Source organism: Orcinus orca, chromosome 12 (assembly GCF_937001465.1).
Source record: "Orcinus orca chromosome 12, mOrcOrc1.1, whole genome shotgun sequence".
Classification (NCBI taxonomy): domain Eukaryota; kingdom Metazoa; phylum Chordata; class Mammalia; order Artiodactyla; family Delphinidae; genus Orcinus; species Orcinus orca.
In genome coordinates, this window is record NC_064570.1 from 23,940,441 (window position 1) to 23,959,984 (window position 19,544).

The 19,544-nt window shown below is 37.8% G+C and overlaps 1 long non-coding RNA gene across 1 annotated transcript in view; it reads right to left on the bottom strand.

Annotated features, from left to right (window-relative positions):
• The window catches only part of LOC117196669 (uncharacterized), a 183,424-nt gene that overhangs the window by 142,515 nt on the left and 21,365 nt on the right, over positions 1 to 19,544 (bottom strand). The window contains exon 2 of the long non-coding RNA XR_004476954.2: positions 11,556 to 11,750. This is a non-coding gene — a long non-coding RNA (uncharacterized LOC117196669). The remainder of the gene's footprint in view (positions 1 to 11,555; positions 11,751 to 19,544) is intronic.

The following is a 19,544-nucleotide window of genomic DNA, read 5'->3' on the forward strand; positions in this document are numbered from 1 at the left end:
ATAATACTTCCACTCCATGACAATAAAATCTAATAATGATTATAGCAGTCACTGCAAATGGCAAAGATCATCTGGACAGGAAAGTTAGTTCTTATACATCATAAATCATGATGAAGAAAAAATATCTTGTCCACCTCTGGATAAAACTGTCACAGCTAAATCCTGTCCGAGAAATCTGATAGAGTTTCCTTTCCAGTTTCATTTCCCTCCTAACTCTTTTGTGGGATGTATGTCAAGGGTTCTGCAGTGATATTTTTCTTTAAATACTATCTCTCCCCATTTTAACTTTCCTATGAGGACATCCTTGCCAGACCAAGAGCCAGGGGCTAATCTTCTCTATGCTGGGCCTGTTGTAAATAAATTATTTTTCAATAATTCAGAGATTTTTTTAATCTTATCGTGGTGTATGTTAGATGCCATATAGCCCAAAGTCCACCAGGATTATCTTTTGGTTTATTTATTAACAAAAGAGAGATAAACAATGGCAACTTAAGTTTATACTTAGCACACGTGAGCATACACATGCTTGATTTTGATAACTGTATGTTTACATCTGGAAGCACTGAAATGCAGTGGAAATAGTAAGGGGATCTTGAATCAGAGGCCTGAGTTTCACCTTGGGTTTATGTCTTACCAGCTCTTCAAACTTAAGTAATTTATTCAGCACCCCCCAATTCTCAATTTCCTCTTTTGTGAAGTGTATGTAATAATAAAACTACTATCTCACAGTAATACTGAGAGGTTTGAAGGAAATAAAAAGTGTGAACATGCCTTGTAAACTACAAAGCATCTCATGGATGTGAGTTGGCATTAGCCATTGTTGACCTTATTTCTGCTATACCACTGGGGACAGGTGGTTTCATATACACAGTGCACTCCGACATTCAGGATTCAGCATGAGGCAGAACTGCTAGAATCCTCGCTCTGCCATTTATTTAGCTCCTCTAAATTTTTATTTCTTATCTAAAGCATGGAGAAAATAATAATATTTAATTCATAAGTTTTGGTGAGAAATAAATGAAATAATGCGTATAAAACATGGGGATTGGCACATAATAATGACCAATTGGCACATAATAATGACCAATAATGACCAACAGATGTCTTATTACTGCCTTAATTCCAAACACACTCTCTGTAATTTCACCCATTCTCTCCTACTCACACACACACACACACACACACACACACACACACACACACACAAACACACCACAATAAAAAGAAGAGTAACAATTTTTTGATATACCGTTGAATCCACACTGATTTACTCCTTGTTGGATACGTCCCAAAGTTGGCACTTCATTCTTTTAAAATATTACTTCCAATGTGTCTCTTGATCACCTTTATACATGAATTTTATACACTGTGAGCGATCAGTGGTTCCAGAGTTATATGTCCCTGATTAATGAGGGAGTTTTGGAATTACTGAAATGTGCCTTAAGTTTTTTATCTGTAGACTAAATAAATAAAAATAAACTATCGTTAAATAGGAGTTCACCACATACTGTAACACTTAACACAGTTTAACATTAAAATATGAAAAGGCTTAGAAACAATACCTTTCAGAAAACTTCCAAATGACTGGAACCATAACCAATTAATTCACATTATCAGAATCCTAACACGGCTGTAGGCAGGGGGAAAACTTAATCAGCATTGCTTGATAATGGTTTGATAGAACCATGTAAGGTGAGAACAAAATTAGGAACCTGAAAACCAGAGGTGATGGATTCTGACCTAGATATCTTTTCTGCTAAGCTTTATGCTTCTCTTAAATTTTGAATTCTTTCTTGAAGAGCTTCCACCTAAACTCCTCCTGCTTAGAATCATGATTATGTTGTCAAGGTGCTGCTAATGGATCACTCGACAGATGCTTATAGCTGAATACTTGTGTAGATGATAGGAGATTATGATACATATGAGATAGGCAGAAGCCAGTCTGAAGATGCCATAGGTGATTGTAGAGTCAGCTATATATTACTACATCTGCACAAACATGTTTATTTGAATGCACTTAAAAGTAAAAAGAGAAAAATCAAGAAAGGATTAGAGGAGAATTTTGCTATGTGCCTGAATAACTAGTTTGATTAATTTTTTTTCAAATCAGTTGTCTCTATTTCATTGAATGAGATTCAAAATAATCTCTCTCTCTCTCTCTCTCTCCCCGCCCCTTTTATACCTGAAATCCTATCTAAATCTGAAATTCTGAGGTTTGTGGGACCACCCAAGAGAGGCTGGAGGAGAATATGTGAGAAAGAAAAAGAAGAGATGGACAAAGCTGAATCAAAAACTTAACTAAGTTTTATGAACTAGCTCTTACAGTGAATTTCTGATGCCTCATCCACCTGTTGTTTCCAGGAGTCAAAAACTTTTGAATGGTGGCCAGAATTAGATCTTATTCCAAACCAAAAGAACCAAACTCTATCCATCTCAGTCTATTTTTTTTTTATTTTGTCAACTAACAGGAGATTGAAAATGTCACCAAAACATCTTTCCTCCCATCAGCCCACTGGACACAGAGAAGATCTCATTTAAGCTTCACAACTTTGTGAAGTAGAGATTAATAGTATCTCCATCTTACACATGAAGAAGCCAAAGAACAGAGAACAAAGTGCCTACAGTTACACATCTCATAAGCTTTGGGGATGAGATTTGAACCCAAAGAAGTTCCTGAGCACACTCGCATTCTTCGTCACTATAACTATACTTCTTCCAAGAAGAAAGTGCTCAACAATAGGCTTCTTGGTAGATGTACAATATTCGCGTCACAAACAATTGTCTGAGAAAGTTTGGAACTCCTTCTGGAATTATGTGCATAGTGCTTTACCAGATCTGTTTCTATCTATATATTAAAAACTCTCATTATTTTCTTGTTTCAAATAAATGAAATTTCTCTTTTTCTCCTCCTTTTTTTCTTCCCTTTCTCAGTTTGCTTCACTTAGCTCCTTAACAAACAGCCTAATGAAAAAATGTAGGAAGGAAAGGTAACACAGCATAAAAGAAGTCATGGGGTCAACTCAAGCAAGGCAGGAATCTGGAAGGTCAGCACTTGGCCTCTCGCCTGCTGTACACACCATCACAGCATGGGTGTGATTGGTTGAGTATATTGAATGGGAATGTCTGGGAGACCACAATAAGTCCTTGACTAATACTCTGTAACATCATGTGATTAAAAGCCAATAGGTGTAGAAAAGAAAAAATTTAGTCCAGAGCTTAGAGAAAGATCCATGTTAGATTTTCTCTATCATAAGTGGAAATTAAACTGGATCTTACAAGAAGGCAGGACATAAAGAAAATCTGACAAAATGGAGGTGGGAATTCTAAGCAGAAATAATATCATGAGCAAAGGCGTGGAGGCCTGAATTAGCATGACAGGCTCACAAAACACTGAGGAGCAACCATGTACTAGAATATCCTCAGGGTTTTGTTGGAAGTGGAAGTTAAAGCTAGTGTGGAAGAGAAGTTATGAAAAACTGGTTAGAGCTGGATAATGTCAAATATTCCAATGCAAGCCTTTTACACTTTATTTTGTAAACACATCAATGCAATGAATAATATTTTATGCAAATCGAACTAGTGTGGGAGAGAGTAGAGCGGAGAGTCAGTTACAAAATATTTTTACATAGAAGACATGAGATAACAAAGATCTTGACTACATTGGTGGCGGTGGGTATAGAGAGAACAAGACAGATGAGAAATTTTGAAAGAATCTGCAGGACTTCAATGACATATGGGCAGTGAAAAAGTATAAGGATTCAAAAATAACTTCAAAACGAAGAGTCTGGATATCTGGTAAAAAATATAACAGTGTCTTTTGTGAACCCTAAGAAAAAGGAAAAAAGTTGTCAATTTTGACAAGACAGGAAAAAATTCATGTGGAACTGACTAATGTACAGTTGGAAATCTAACAACATAACATGTCTGAGTGACAGGTCACCGAGTGAGCTTCAGCTTTGTGGGACAGCCTCATAAAGGTAACTATTATATTTGGATGAATGATGGACCCTTCAAGGAGAGTGGAGAATTTTGCTTCTGACCATGATGGATTAACAGGGACCAGATTTACACTCCTAACTGAAACAAGTAAAAAATACGAAACAAGAATTTGGAAATACTCAAAAGTACACATTTCAAGACTATGATCCCTGAAAGAAAGGAAGCAAATGAGGTGAGCCCTACAATTGCCCCACATTTCTGTCTGCAGAAAGGCCAAATGGGCTAGAATCTCTAGGGCAGAATATCAGAGAGGAAGGACACAGAGAGACTGCTCCAGGGACTGCAGAGACAGCCCCTCAAGTACCTGTCTCAGTCCTGGTCTGTACATACAGGAGCAGAAACTACCAAAGGCTGGAGAAAAATCTACTGGATATCAGTAGACTAAACAACTCCCAGAGATCAGACAAAACTGGGACTGGTTCATGTTCCCACCAGCCAATGTAGAAAGGCACTTAGCACTGGGTAGAATTTTTAGAAGTTAGTAGCGGCCTTAGACTATTAGCATATTGGTCTTAGACAAAAGGCTGCTCTAGATTTCAACCCACCTAGCTTCCAGCAAGTTTCAAATGAACCCTAAAACTATCTAATTGATTCCAAACAAATGTGCACCAGGAAAAGTCCAAAACAAACAAACACCCAGCATTCCTCAACATAATATTCACAATATCGGTAGCCAATGAAAAACTGTCATACCTGAAAAAAAGTGGGAACATAATGACACATGACCAAAGAAAAACAGAAAGACAGAATGAAAAGAAATCAATAGAAACACACACAGATGTAACACGAGTAATAAAATTAATAGGCCAAGAATTTAAAACAATTTTCACATATATGAATATATATATTTCATATTAAAGAAGGTAGAAAAAAGTGTGAACATGATAAGGTAAAAAAATGGATAAGATTTTTAAAAGTAAATCTTTATGCATGTATACAGGTAGGAGGTATATAAGAAATCTCCATACTTCTGCTCAATATTGCTGTGACCCTAAAACTTCTCTAAAAAATAGTCTGTTAAAAACAAAAAAGTAAACAGCAAGGTCCTACTATATACCACAGGGAACTATGTTCAATATCTTGTGACAAACCATAATGGAAAAGAATATGAAAAAGAAATATATATATATATATATATATATATAAAACTGAGTCACTTTGCTGTACAGAAGAAATTAACATTGTAAATCAACTATACTTCAGAAAAAAACCCCAGAAAAGTAAAAATAAACCCAAAACTTCCAGAGGTGAAAAATACAATATTTGAAATAAAGACACAGGATGGGATTAATAGCAGATTATATATTGTAGAAGAAATGATTAGTAAACACTAAGTACTGTATGATTTAATTAATATGAAATTCTATAACAGGTAAAACTCTAGACACAGAAAACTCATTGATATATATATATGTAAATTGTATTCTGTATAAATTATGTCTCAACAAAGCAGAGAGAGAGAGATGGCCAAGGATTACGCCTTGAAGAATATCCACAAAGGACATAGGAGAAACGGAACAATAACCCACCAAAGGATAAAGAGGGATCTGAGATGCCGAAAGGGAAATGACACTTGAACCAAAGACGAGATAATATAGAATATTGATTCTTAAGGGGTAGCACACCACCCATGAAGGGGTATTTTAGAAATTTTTGGTTGCCAACCAGTACTGGAGAATATTTTTACATTGTGTGGGAGTAGGGGCAGGAATGCTACATATCTTGCAAAGTCTGAGACAGTCCCATATAATGAAGAATTGTTTTGCATCAAACAAACTTTTGAATGACTCATGGACATCCCTACATGTTAAAAAAAAAGTTACAATTATTTCAGCCTAGGACCTAATTTATTTGCATGTTTTTAAATATACCAAATTTTCTAGAAATGCAACTACTGTGTTGTTCTTTGCTTTATTTGAATCTTTATCAAACCTTGTTCATCAGTTCATAGATTCATATTTTTGAGGGTAGTGCTGCTCATGATATTTGAATTACATTTGTATTAATCTGCTTTTGTATCTATTGTATTAATGGTGATTTTATATATTAATGAATATTATTTTATTAGAAATAACTTTTCTTTAATTCTCATTGATATGCAACTAAGGCGTTATGTTGAGTTATTAAAATTATGTGGGTATGAAAGTTATATTGTCAATGCATTTCATTACAGGATGACAGGGCAGCATTACAAGCATTTGTTTTAAAAGGAATTGAGGGTCTGATAGGATTGAGAATGATTATTCTAGAAGAAGTGTTTGTTAGAAGAGCTGGATTTCAAAAAGTCATTAAGGAGAATAAGGACCTAATAGATTGCCACCAGAAGTTTTGTTGACTGGAAGTTAATCAAAAATTTGAAGAATGGGCAGCAGTGAGAAACGGGGACAGAGAATATATACAACATGCATTTGGAAGTTCGGGCAGTAAAAGAGAGGAGCTATACAGAACTGTTAGAGTCAGCAACAGAATCATGAAGGATTGTCAAGTTGCGTGAACTTGTGTATCCCAAGGGGAAGATATCCATGGAGAGTCAGGAAGTAGAGATGAGAAAAGTCAGAGAAAGGGCCAGAAAATCATGAGAACAAGCTGTGTCCTAAAAGAACGGGAGGTGCTCTTCAGGTGAAGATTTAGCACTGAGCTGATAAGCAGAGCAGGCTGTCCATTTAGACACAGAAGATGGACTTCTACCAGAGGTGATGTGATTTGAGGACTGTTGTCTCTAAAATTCCTTAGTCATTTTCAATGGTGCCTGATATCCCACAATTATAAATGTGTTCCTTTGGCATGTGGATTCTTCCTCCTATTTAAAAAATAAAAATGCATATACGGATTTTTAGCATAATAGCATAATGAGCCTAAAAGATTTTACAAATCCATGTTTATAGGCGCTTCTCTGAGTTCAGATGTTGATTGCAGTATGTAGCTGGGGTGTACACACCTGAGACTTCTGAGATGGAATGGGGGAAATCTGAGGGCTAAAAGGGACACTAGCCCTAAAACCAGCCCTCAGCAACCCTACCATTTAGTGTAGGAAAGCCAGCGAGGGGCAGCTCTTCTGGCACTGGACAGGGCAGTTGGGAGAACGAGGACAGGGAGCCGGAAATGAGTGTTGAAGTGAAAATGAGGTATCTCATGTCAGATGATGTCCATGTTCGCATTAAGATATAAGAGGAGATCATCTACCAGCTACATGGAGGACTTGAAAAGACAGAATGTCTGGAATGGCTCCTGGGTGTCTCAAAAAGAGATGAGTAGCACTGTCAGTGAGCGGACGTGACTGTTCCATTGTGATTGGAGTCCCTGGTGTTGCAGATGGCCGGAGCTGCATGGGTCTCCATCTTCCTTGAGGTTTCCTCTAAAGCAAAAGGAAAAGCAAATAGTAGGGGTGTGATAGGTATGGTGAACACAGCAGAAGTTTGGTAGGTCTTAGAAGCCCATCTTGAAGATCAGCATGCAGGTGAGAAACGCAGTGGGGGCTGCCAGAAAGAACACTGGGCTGGGCTTCGAAAGACAAATCGTAGCTCATGCTCACAACTAATAACCTGTTTGACCTTAGACAAGCCACCAGTATGATCTCGTCTAGAAATAAAGTTTTATTACTGATGTGACCATGAAGACTGTCCAGGGAAGGAAATCTAAATACAGAGAAAGGGGCTAATAATTCAGTTGAAACAGAAACAGGTAAGGGCCTGGAAGTTTCAGGGAGGACAGATGGAGAATTCACTTAGTGAGGGGGAAGAGGCGAGATGCCAGGCTGATTGTTCTTTCAGAGCGTCTCGCTTCCATTCTTTTGCCAAGCAGGTTGGGGATGTGATGAAGAGTGAATAGTTTGGGAGTTTAAATTCCTGCTCACCTCTTATCAACTATGTGACTCTGGGCAGTTACTTATTTCTCTGGGCTTCACTTTCCTTGTCTATTAAATGGGGATGATAATAATACAACTATAGACACACTCTGTCTGACATGATGTGGCACATGTCAGATATCGAAAACGACTAGTACTCCAAACATAATTGTTCCCTTCTTCTACTCTGCTTTCAAAAAGATTTTTGCTCAAAACTCATTTTTTTCTGAGTTCCTATAGCATTTCTTGTTTATGCTCCCATATTTAGTCACTAAACAAAATGCTCCACTGCCTTTGTTCCTAAGAGTATGTGTGTGTGCATGTCTGTCTGTCAGTCAGTCTGCCTATCTTATCTCTTTAACCAAACTGCAAGTTTTTAGAGAGTAGAAAGATATGTGTTAGATTCCTTGTGTATCCCTTTTAACTTCTAGAATATACTATAGCCTTCAGCAAATACTTGTTAAATAACTGGGGTTGTAAATCCTAGATAAAAAACAAAAAACAAACCTTCCCCTGTGCTCCGTATCAATTACACAGCTTAGGAAGAGGCAGGTGTAGAATAATTTAGCTAGGGTTTGGGTGTTTTTTGTTTGTTTCCAGTTGGTCTGTGACTATACATAGATTCAATCATAATGAAGCTGACAAAGGAGCGATGACATTTTGGAAACAGAAAAGGAATTTTGGATATTACAGCCCAACATTTGTCACCTCCCTGGCTGATGGCAGCACACTTTTGTTCACTCCCTTTGGCTAAATTTGGATCAAATGCCGGCTGAGTGCACCAAGCAAGCCAGAACTGCATTGTACCTCTATTTTGTGACATATGAGCTCCCTGCTTTAATCTCCCCTTTACTGTATAAAAGAGGATCTGAGGCTGTTAGACTTCAATCCGGCGATTCATGCAGCTGGCACACAATAGATTCCACCTCTCTCCTCACTGCAGCACAATATCAAGCTAAACAAAATGTCTTAGAAGGCTTCAGTACATGCAGTTAGCCTGTCACAGATCCCCCCTCCCCCCACACACACTCTCTCTCTCTCTCTCTCCGTTTTTTCTTCTACTGAGCAAAGGAGTCCGAATGCCCAGCACCTGCCTTTTACTGACATTTCCACAAAGGTAAAGGAATGAACCTTTTGTCAATTCTAACCAAACGATCTGTTTTGAAACAATGAGATGAAAAGCCTGGGCCCCTCTCCTTGCTACTGGATTACAGTGCAGAGGCTTAAAATAAAGGACACTTGATTTTATTGATTTAATGAGGGATGGAGGCTTTTGCAGGAGCATCCCTCATGGCAGAGGAACAAGTCTTGTTAGCAGGTACCTCCACTGAGGCACTTCTCTTCCATTTGTTTGGTTTTGCGATGGTGCATCTTTATGGGTTTGGCTGTTAGGATGACCCACAGCTTTCCTTCCTGTGCCGCATGAAGCAGTCAGATGCCTGCAGTGATTTCCCTGCGTGTCTCCAGACAGGGAGACGTGGAGGGGAGGCAGCACAGTACTGCGGGATAAAGAGCTGCAGGAAGAGGTGACAGGGGAAAGCACAGCTTTGAAAAAAGAAGAGTCAAATAAAACAGACTGGAAAAGAAATAGCACTTCTAGCTGCAAAAGGGATTGTGTGCAAAACCTATTATTCCTCAGCAGAGCCTATTTCAGCTAGGTTTCTCAACCTCCTCTCCATGCCCACACCATTCCCGTCCTCTCCCACATCCTTCCCCACTCCCCGTCCATCACCCAAGTTTGAATAGTGAGGAGACTAAGGGGGTTTAAGCATGATGTTTTATTGTGGACGGGTCCAGGCACAGCTAGATAATCTTTTTGCTTTTGTTCTCTTCCTCTTTGAGATTTCTTGGGATATTATTATTGACATGTTCATATGGAAATTTTTGCATTATATGTTTCTTCTTTTATATTTGTCCTATTTTTTCCATACAGTCCGACTTCATTGTCCACTATGCTGTGTGAAAGGGACATTGTCAGTCACCTGCTGACTAGATTTAAGCAGTGATGTACTTTTAATACTGAAATGGACTGCGTTTTTGTTAATAGACAAGTGCATAGCCGGGATTCCTGTTAATGTGAACATATGTCTCCATACACTGTGTACATTTATTTCAATGTATTTATACAGTCCACCCATGGATTAAACACCCCCCAATTCCCTCTGGTGTTACTCTCTGACTCTAGCATAAAGAGAAACAGTTCCTAAGAGCATATGGTTTCCAAAACACAGCCCTTCCCCCTCCTTTTAGTTTGCGCGGAATGAGCGGCTACCCCTCCCCCAACAGTTTCTCTGCTCTCCAAGCAAAGGAGTCTGAAACCAGGGGGCAAAATCATTAGTTCCCAATTACCTTAAGCCATGCAAGATAACCTCTCTCAAGAGCTGTTGGTAAAATATGTACGCAGTTCCAATGTCTAGACAGTTATGAAGTATAGGGGTAGGGCTCGGGCCACTGCAGACCCCAGCACATCTCAAATGAAGTGCTTTTATTAAAGAAGTATAATCACCAGGATAACTAATTACGTCAATACCACATAGTTAATTAAATCCATTATAGTTACTATTCCCATGGAGAGGAGGTCAAATAAAGCCACCGTCTTCTTGGTTCTACCATGCTAACAAAGGAAGGAGAAATTAAATAAAACACGACACAGGCCTCTTCAATTTACATCTTTTCTCTGAAATGATAACAACTACCTAGGATGTCATCCAAGAAGGTCTTCAAGTGTAAGCCATACCCAAAGATCGCTGCATTGTTCAAAAGACTGCCTCATAACTTACCTGTACTTTAACTAAGTGATGACCAACTGTTTGTTTGATTGGTGCAAGAAGTAGTGACAAGTAAAAGTGAAAAACAGAATGAACGGTCGCTGTGTTTTTATTAATATCTTGCAGAGAAACCTGATGGAGGGCAGTGCTTATGTTCCAGTTCAATCTGGCTTTACAACCAACGACCAGGAGGTAGCCCACGTACCACGTACCCCTCTCAACCCTAACCAGGGACTATGAGAAAGACAGGCTAAGTTTAGATATGAAAGTTCATTAACCCACCAAAGGCACACAGACAATCCTGCAGTTTCAATCACAAAGCCTTCTTGCACTGACACTAATATTAAGAATGATTCAGACACAGACGTGGAAAAGAAGAGAATTCAAGGACTCTACTGCTCTATTTCAGACTGATATTGTTTTCCAGAGAAAGAATGTGAACAAAAAGACGCACACTCACATATCTACACACAAATACACACACACACACACACACACACACACACACACACACGTCTCTCAAATACTAATCTCTGGAAAATAAAAACAAGATATTTTGATCCTCCTTGTCTGAAAATTCACCAGGTCATTATATCACTGTCACACCTTCTTCTGAAAGCAGTTCATTGTACATAGAGAGGATTTGCATTTACTTCTCCTGATTAACAAAGAAAACTTTGTATAAAAGGGCTAGGCACTGGGACGTGGAAATGTGGCCAGCCTGACCCCCTGCAGGAGAAGGCAGACAAGCAGTAGGGAGAAGAGGTAGATGAGGATGGAGAAAGAATGCTTTGATCCTAGGGCAGTGCGCACAATGGCGTGGGGGCACCCCTAGCAGGCTCACCCGAGCAGGCTGAAGTTGGGCATGGAGTCACGGAGCAAGCAGGAAGCAATAAAATGAGGAGAATTTCATGGGATAGCGAGCAAAAGGGCTGCACACTCACCGCTCCAGCTGGATTTTCTGGGTTCGGTTGTTGTGATCTCTGTTGATGTTACTGCTACTGTTATCGTTAATGTTGTTTTCCAACTCAGGAAATTATACTTTGTTCCAACTACAAGCCGGGCCAGTTTTCTTCAGGGAAGATGTACTCGTAAAACACAGGCTGTGAGCAAAAGGCAGCACGAAAATCACATAGGCCCTGTGAAAAACAAAAGGTCAGGTGTTAAATCCTTTATATGTCCAGTGTTTTAAGCTGACATAGGAGGCATTTCGTTTAGATGTAAAGTGATCTTTTATTCGCCATCCACAACCCACACTCCTACCCCAAAAGCTGCTCCTCAGACTTCTCTGTGCCTTATAGAGCCACCTTGCTACCAGCCAGCCAGACAGAAACACCAAGGGGAGGGGTCCTTGTTTTTTCTTTTTCTTTTCTTTGTTTTGCTTACTCTGTCTCCTTTGCCCCTTTATCAAATCAATTGCCAAGTCCAGGAAATCTCTTGCCATCAACTACTTCCTTCCAAATCCCCTTTCTGTCGCCACCCTTGTTACATCTCTTTCTCTGCCCCCCCCACTTCCAGTCACATTCCCCTTTCAATCCCTGTTACACAACTCACCAGACTAATCTTTCTAGGCATTGTTCTCCTCAAATTCCTCTTGGCTCGAGAGCGTGCACTGACCGCCCAGAATCATCATATAGAATAATCTATAAATTCTCACTCTGCCATTAAGATTGTCTCCATTCTGTCTCCACTCCCTGTGCAGGGATACCTCTCAGGACCTCCTTACCTGTGACCTGTGCCCCTCCTTGCTTGGGTCACACACACTCCAGAGACTCCAGGCCTTTGTTCCATACATGCACGTCAACCCCAGTCCCCTCCACCTCCCGTCCTTCTTGAACTCCTACACATCCTTCAATGTTCATCTTAATGCCTCCATCAGGAAGCCTTTCCTGACATGCCTAAGCTACAGATGCCTGTCTTACTCTGATTTCCCAGAACATGTCTTTTTTATGTGTATTTTATGACCATTATTATAATCTGCCTGTAATAAAGTATTGATCATATGACTTCTTCATATTTTAAACTCTTTGTAAAAATTCAGAGAGCATATCTTACTAATCTCTATAAGAGCTTAGTTAAATATCTGTCTACTGTTCATTCTACAAGATCAGGGAATCTTCTGAAAAAGGTGTATATCCATCTACTTAGAAAAGTTTTGCCCTATCATAGTTCAAGGGAGTGAAATTAAACACTCTCAGGCATTTTCATTTCCATCATTTTATGGTCTAAAGAAAATGAGCTTTACTATTATAGTTAATTCACGAGAAAAGTGGGGTGAACAAATCAACCCTACAAGTTATCCAAAATTATTTTGACCTGATAAAACACTCTGTAATTTTCTTTGAAAGTTTATGATAAGTTATGTTATTGTAACTCTCATTATTTATACCTTATGCCCAAGCAGACACAAAATACCCAACTAGTAACTATAAAATTTTTAATGCTATCCACCTCCCCTGATCTGTGCCTTCACAACTTTATGCTGGATGAGATTCACACCTGAAATTATTTTACTTAACTTTCAGAGACCAAGACAAGTGATTGGGTATATTAATTATATCAAGGGCGGAAAAGTAGAGAGGAAAGATCAATATATGAGGACTCATGAGATCTGAGTTCTAATTCTGGTTGTACCTACTCACAAGTTGGACAAATCATTTAATATCCATAAATCACTAAGAGAGTCCCCTTGTACACACACACACACACACACACACACACATATGCACCCACACACATACAGATAGATACACACACAAAGCCATGCTGTGGGACTTCTTAAACTTTAAAAAAGAAAATAGAAGAATAGCCTTAAAATTCCTAAAGTAAGCAAAGTGAACATAATCAGCACATTTGTTCACAATTTTAAACTGTATGATATTGTAATTTCATAGTATTTTGAAGCAAGAAAATGTTTACCCATTTGACATTATAATGCAAATATAATTACCTCAAAGAAAAGAGACAAAATAAAATTAGAAATAAAGAACTGCAATACAATCTTGGAGCAATACAGAACACAAAACAGTACAAAATGTAATACAAACTCATAACAATAGCCAAGTCACTGGCTACCACTTGTATACACTACAGAAGCACCTGGAGTAACAAAATAAACAGAGGGCTGCCATTCTGGGTGGATGCATGGTTATAGTAATGTAAGTGGCAGCAATTTTGAACCAGCATGAAAAATCTTCGGCTTTTCAACATTTTACTGCTTAAGGCATTTCTCTGGTTTAGTAACTGAAAAAAAAAAAAAAAAAGCAATATTGGGGTTGAAAATTATTTTGTTTGAAAATTCTCTTCCCCTTGAGTAAATTAGGTATAAGTGACTGAAATACAAAAAAAGTCTGTCAAGGTGCTTTGAATTTTGACTCTGTCCCTGGCCGGAATGACCCCCAGACAGTTTAGGGTTTACCAGTGAACAATGAATATAAAGTGTGAGCTTCTATAACTCCATCTTCATCCCAAAGACCTACCAGATGGGAACAAAAATATAGAATCTGTTCTGGGTTGTAGAAAGGAAGGAAAGAAAGAAAAACAGAGGGAAAGAGGGAGGGAAGGAAGAAAGGAAGGAAGGGAGGGAGGGAGGGAGGGAGGGAGGGAGGGAAGGAGGGAGGGAGGGCGGAAGGAAGGGAGGGAGGGAGGAAATAATGTGGGGCAGAGAAAGAGAAAAAAGAAAGAGGGAGGAAGGAAGGAGAGAGAAAAGAGAATGAACAATATATAAAAGAAAACTTCTGGAAGAAAGTTGAGAGGTTGACAAGTCTGGAGAACATAAATAATTCCCCTAAATTTCTGTCTTCATAAACCTCCTCACTTCTTCCCTCCCTGGATTCTTGGCATCTCACTCTAATTATGGCTTCACTAGCAAAATAATAGTGAATAGATGAGCAACAACCACAAATAAAAAGAAATGGCAACCCTAAGCTAACAATCAACAAATGTTTTCCTGTAAATATCCAACAAACAAGTGTACCTAGTCAACGTAACAACGTTTCACTCTACCTAAGGCATCACTATTACTACACATAAATATTTTCTGCTAATGGCTTCCCATTTTCTGCAAGATAGGGGATCCATAGGCTCTCCAAAAACCAAGCACAGCTTAACTCTGAAACTTTGTTTTCTTCCACACCTCCACTCCCACAATATTCTGTAGAAATACCGAAGGACTTAAAATTTCCTGTGGATGTTCACCAGAGAACAAAGGAGAGATGGTCATTTCAAGCAATGTTTGTATTGATGACTCAGAGTCTGTCCTCTGGGAAGCCTCCCTTGACCTCTTGGGAGAGGGGGACACTCCCTCACTGGAAAACCTCTGACTTGTCGCTTTCTTCCTTAGAGCACTTACCTCCCTATATTGGGTTTCTCTTTTACATATGTGCCTTCTCTACTAAACCAGAAGTTATGAGAGAGCTAGGATATTTAATCATTTCTGAAACAGGGAACCCTCACAATGTATCTGATACATATTAATAGCAAAAATAGTCAATATATGCATCAGGCATTCAGAAGAATTCTATCATGAACCTTGTAGTACTAAACTATAATCATATTTCTTACATTTGTAAAATACTTCATTGCCTAAAATGCATTTTTACAAATATTATCATATCATTAGGTCTGTGAAAACATTTTTATCCTCAATTTCTTTTTTTTTTTGTTATTTTATTTTTTTATATTTTTGGGAATTGCCTTTTTAAATTTTTATTTTAAATGCTTAAGAAAAGTGTTAATAGACCAGATTAACTAACCAGACAAAGTAACTAGATTAATTGTAGACTTTTAGAAAAGTTACTTAACTTCTCTAAGTTTCAGTTTTTCTACTTATAAAATAAAAATATTTGATGTGAGTCTCTATAAATTCCCCTTTACCACTCTGCGATTATTTATTTGATTTCAGAGTGTAAGAATTACCTGGACAGGACCATCTCTTTATCTAATTTAATTCCACAAGTACTGGTAGGATAAACTCTAGGTACTACTATGCATGAAACTAGGCTGCTCTGAAAACTAGGCTGTATCTGAAAAATAAGAACTGACAATGTAAAGAATAAAGAAAAAGAACAGAGGCCTCTGATAACAAACAGCCAATGGAAAAATATAAACAGCCAAAACTGCATTGTATCAATAAAATGGAAGAAGGATCAGACAGACTCACAGAAGGGAGAACTATCACAATTTTCAGGAATCCCTGGCTCTTTTTTGCAAGTCCTACAGATGCCAGAGAAGAAAGGGAGGCTTTTAGACTTGAGAGAGGATAGAAGAACCATGAGAAAGAACCAAGCAGTTGTGAAGAATAACCAAGATGAAAAAAGATTTGAGGATGAATAAACTTGATTTACAGTTAGCTGGCAATCTTTTCACTCAACAAACACAGAGGACACAATTCTTTTTTCCAGGTACACATGGATTATCCAAAAAAAAAAAAAAAATCTACCACACAATAGGCCACGAAACTGATTCAATAAACCCCAAAGAATTAATATCACATAGACCTTTTGATCTGATCACAATGCAATAAAATCAGAAACTATTAAGTGATAGCTTTCAAAACTCCACGTTACTGGAAATGAGAGAACATTTTACATAAAAATATTTCAATTAAAGAGAAAGACATAAGAAAAACTGTGAAACCTTTACAATGAAAACTTACAGGTCAAATTCTGGAATTGAAGTAGTACTAGAGAAGATTTAAAATTTTAAATACATTTATCAGAAACCAAAGAAAGATTTAAATAGATAAGTGATTACTCAAAGCACTAGCAAAAGAGTGACCAAGTAAACCACCAAGAAGGAAATAATAAAAGATAACAGCAGGGATTTCTAGTTAAAGATGGGGGATTGGAGGTGTGCCTTTTAACCCATCCTCTCCATAAAGCCCATAAAACAATGGTGAAGGGATCTTTTAAGGCATAAATCTATAAGGACAAAAAGAACAGAGGATGAAGGAATAGCAATAAAACTTCAGATGATGAAAAACAGAAGAATGTATATTAAATGGCTTAGCAAACTAAGACAGAGAGTCGTGAACTGGTGGCAGAGAAATCTGAGAAACAATTTCATTTGCCTCACAAAGCTCCACTCTTAAATATGAGCAGGCATTGGGGGTGGGGGAGATGAGAAGCAAGTTGGAGGAAAGAGAGACTTTACAAGGGAAAACTAAACAGAGCAACAAAGAAAGCTAGTATTATTTTGAAAGACATGAGAGAAGATATAGCATCTGTGAATCAAGAACAAGATGCTGTTACAAAGAACAATCAGAAAACATGATAGAGGTCTTCGCTATCAAAATTATAAAAGCCAACAGAAAAAAATGCAGTAGAAAATTTGAAATACACTGTAGAGAAATCTAAAGGACAGCAGAACAAACAGACTAAGGGATAGAGAACAGGAGAAAAATTATTTTAAAACTAGAGGATTAATTGCTAAATATTAGCTAAAATCTATCCAGAAAATGATAAAGACCCATGAATACACAAAACGATATTGAAGAAAGAAGCAAAGCCACTGCATCTCACGATGACTACGCAGCAGCAAACACCAATGAAAGAGAATATAGAACACAGGAAAGGTCCTATGTTTGTATGGACTTGGTGTTTGATAGAGGTGGCACTACTAATTTAGTCAGGGAATATGTGCACACATATACATAAAATTGTACATTTTTTATTGTATACATATAATTAATAATAAATGTGGACTGGAAAGACATTAAGTTGAATCACGTGGAAATGCTGATATTAGTCTGTTTTGAGTTACACAAACGTCAGTTTCATAAAGTTCAACCTAATACACTGAATGACTAACAGTTACCTAGGAAAGAAGGAGAAGAGATGTAGAGGAATAGATTAAAGAAGATAATAAAACAAAAGAAGGGTCTTTTCTGGTGTGTGAGAAGCTATGAACTGGGAAGAAGAGTAACTCAGTTCTGTGCACCAATAGGTGGTGATGACGGTAGATTTGTCGACAGACTCATGAAATCATAAATTGCCGAAATGGAGTCTGAAGCTGTTACGTTAAGAAAATCAACAAAAATGTACAAGAAAGAAGACAGGTGAGATAAGAAATGATAAAGCTGTCTTGGGAGAGAAAAAAAATATTTGAAAGATGGATAGATAGAGCTGTGAGAAAGGCTAATATTAGCTGAATACGGTTTCAGAGGATAACAACAACAAAATTAAAGCATAAGACTTTGAGGACAAAATGAAAGTAAAGTGAAAGAATTTTTAATAACACTTCAGGGTACTTCCTAAGCAGAAGTAAAAGACAGACAGCCGAAATTCCTGAACGAGCTCACGGTAACCTTGAAAGCACGGCAGGTAGCTAACAACTTTTTCCCCTTCCCACCATTGCCACAATCACACTCCATATTGTGTCTGACACACACTCGGTTCACAAAATGTGCTCAATGAAATTTAGTGAGGGCGAGGTGATTGTAAATGATCTCACTTTGCCCCTTGAGAGGGATTCTCCTTTGGATTGTGCAATTTCTTAAACTCCAGATTTAGAGAAAGATAGAGGCTTCACATATTTTTCTAGATAAGGGTGATTACTCTTGCCCTCTTCAACAGACACTTCTGACAGTGAGAATTAAGCCTGTAAATTATACATATTAGACTTGACCATGACATGATACATCTTCTACTTATAATTTATGTGATCTTATATAATGTGCTAGACAGTAATGTTATCATTATTTACAGAACCTTGAATGCAGCAGGAATCATCAATCTAAATGTCCGTGCATTATTTTTAATGGAGAAGCACAGTGATTTTTCCAGATTAATGCACAGAGAGTGGGACGGAGGGATTAAACTGGGACATAGAAATATGGATTTCTCTGTAGCTTACAATAATAATCTTCTGAACACTCTCCTACTTCCCACCCCTCCCTGGACCACTCTTTTCCTACTTTGGTGATCAGTGAAGCCAACTTCCTCAAATATCCACTTACAGTTAATCCTTCACTATTTTCATGAATGAAATAAAAGGTGTGGTAAATTACTGAGGACATTAATTATACAAGCGAAATAAAATGTTTGCACATCATACTCAATAATCTCTCAAATCAAGACTAAGTTGTTGTGCTTGCACTCACTCAGACTGAAACTCAGCTTCTTTTACAGATTTAATAGGCTTTAACATTTAATTTGCTTCAATTATTACTTTGTTGATATAAATAGGATGTTTATTTACTCTAGTCTGTCAATAACTGAAAAAGGAAGCCTCTAAAGACAAAATACTCAATTACGTTCTACACCAGGAATCTATGAATCAAAACATAATCATCGAGGCCAGTGTCTTCCATCAGTCTCAGAGTTGCTGTCCGTTTGTAGCAGGAGACCAAAATGAAAACGCTAGGTAGCTCTCCAGTTCCTTCTGACTCACTTTAGTGTACAACCTGGGTTATCTTGATTGAACTCCAAGAGCACCTTACCTCCCCATTTTTAACATGTGTTCAAAACCGTGTTACAAAATGTAGATGCTCCATAGAGACCTGTCATCTGAATCAAATGTCTCTAACACTAAATTACTTCCACCAGTTTTGTTCTCCTTTAACCACACAGACTCTTGCTCATCCTTCCTTACCTTTAAGATGAACAATGATGTTCCCAAATATTGTGAATTCTCTGAAAACCTGCTACAAACATATTAACTAGAATACAAATGAATTTGTGGTTTCTTATTACTTGGGAATTTTCCTGTGCCATTTCTCCTTACATATGCACAGATAAACTTTTCTGTGTATACATAAAATAATTAGGTTTTAGGTCTACATCTTCACAAATTACAAAAGGTATTTTAATTCCAGAGCCAGAGGAAAAAGGTGAGCAACAGGAATCCAATACCTAGAAAAAAATTAAATACTCTTCTTAAAGTCTTTCAATTTAGCTCTCATTAAACAATGAAATTTAAGATTGAATTTTTGG